This window comes from Myotis davidii, unplaced genomic scaffold (genome assembly GCF_000327345.1).
Source record: "Myotis davidii unplaced genomic scaffold, ASM32734v1 scaffold1055, whole genome shotgun sequence".
Taxonomy (NCBI): domain Eukaryota; kingdom Metazoa; phylum Chordata; class Mammalia; order Chiroptera; family Vespertilionidae; genus Myotis; species Myotis davidii.
The window spans coordinates 692656-694479 of record NW_006286477.1 but is presented as its reverse complement, the minus strand read 5'-3'; the positions used below and the strand labels follow the sequence as shown (position 1 = coordinate 694479).

Genomic DNA, 1824 nt, shown 5'->3' with positions numbered 1-1824 from the left:
AAAAGAGAGACCGATCCTCGTCAGCTTCTACTGACCTCAGAAAGCCAAGCTGTCCTTTCCGAAATGTGGGTGAGCCCCGAGGAGGGAGAAGGCGCAGGACGGAGGCCGGCGCTGGCCCTTGGCCCTGGGCTCGGGGGGAGGAGGAGGAGGAGGAGGAGGAGGAGATGAAGGGCTATAAACTCAGAAGAGCTTCGAGGAAACAGAGACCGATCCTCGTCAGCTTCTACTGACCTCAGAAAGCCAAGCTGTCCTTTCCGAAATGTGGGTGAGCCCCGAGGAGGGAGAAGGCGCAGGACGGAGGCCGGCGCTGGCCCTTGGCCCTCCGGGCTCGGGGCTCGGGGGAGGAAGGGCAGCCAGGCGGCAGGAAAGTGGTAACTGTCCTGAAGGATGTGGTCTCTTTATGCATCAACACTGAAAACTCCCCAAGATGCGTCAGTAAATGGGACAAAACACAGAAGGTTCAGATGGTGTGTCATGTGCTACCTTTGTGCAAAAAAGAGAAAGAGGAGGGCCCGGCCGGGTGGCTCAGGGGTTGAGCGCTGACCCATGAGCCAGGAGGTCAGGGTTCGGTTCCCGGTCAGGGCACAGGCCCGGGTTGCGGGCTCCATCCCCCGTGGGGGGTGTGCAGGAGGCAGCCGATCTGTGACTCTCTCTCATCAGTGATGCTTCTCTCTCTCCCTCTCCATTCCTCTCTGAGATTAATAAAAAAGAATATATATATATTTAAAAATGTCACGTGAACAGGGGCAGGGCTGTGTGAACACACCTGGGAAGTCACGTGGAGATGGAGGACAGATCACGTGAAATTTGATGGGGTGAGGCCAGGAGCCCCCTGAAGCTGAAGGGGAAGGAAGGGCCCTCCCTGGAGCCCCCGGGGGAGCACAGACCCCGACACCCTGATTTCAGGTTCTGGCCCCAGAAGGCGGAGCACGTGTCCCTGTGGGTTGAGGCGGGTCTGCAGTCATGGGAGCAGCAGCCCCAGGAAACAGACCCTCCTTGCCCTCCTTTTGGGGCTTGGACTGGGTTCTGGGAGCAGCCGAGCCCTGTGCCCCGGCAGGGGGACCCTGAGACCTCTCACTGCAGGGCTCACAGGGGGTTCATCCTGTGTCTGTGCCTGGCTCTGGCTCCCGCTCCCCTGGGGGTTCCTAGGCAGCGACTGCAGGGGGCGCACCAGGCAGGCTGCTCGGTGGGAAGCGCTGGCCACGTGGCTCAGGGACGCCCCGCAGCTCATCCCCAATGTGGGGGGTGCAGGAGGCAACCAATCACCAATCGATGATCCTGTCATTATTGATGTTTCCATCTCCCTCTCCCTCTCCCTCTCGCTCTCTGAAATCAATAAAAAAATATATTTTTAAAAAGGGATGGGCAAGTGGGTAGGTACCTTCACAATCAGTGACGGGCTTCTCACTGTTGAGGAGGGAGCTATACAGGTGGAACAGGGGAAGCTAGGAAAGCCCAGAGGCCCGCAGTGCAAGCGCAGGGGTTGGTGGGAATCACGTCCCACCATCCGTCCGCCCAGCGGAGCAGCGGGCGGAGGAGACCCTCCTGAGGCCCAGTGAGCAGGTAGAGTGGGTGTCGGCACCAGGCCGCAATGAAAGGCAGCCATGGGGCGGAAAGTGAGCTCTTTGCAGGCCTGTGTGCTCATGTTCCTGTGAGAAAATGTGTTCTCGGCACCAGAGAGAACTTTGGGAAAACAGCATTTGCAGTCAAAGCCGAAATGCATGGGATGGAATTTATACATTTGTCCTTGAAACGACACTGAATATAATCCCACCTGTGCCGCGTGTTTTTTAATGTGTTTTTGAGAGTCAACCACATGGTGCA

The 1824-nt window shown here is 57.9% G+C and overlaps 1 protein-coding gene across 1 annotated transcript in view; it reads left to right on the top strand.

Moving 5' to 3' along the window:
* The window catches only part of NSMCE4A (NSE4 homolog A, SMC5-SMC6 complex component), a 42921-nt gene that overhangs the window by 30832 nt on the left and 10265 nt on the right, over positions 1 to 1824 (top strand). The gene's annotated exons all lie outside the window — the stretch shown is intronic.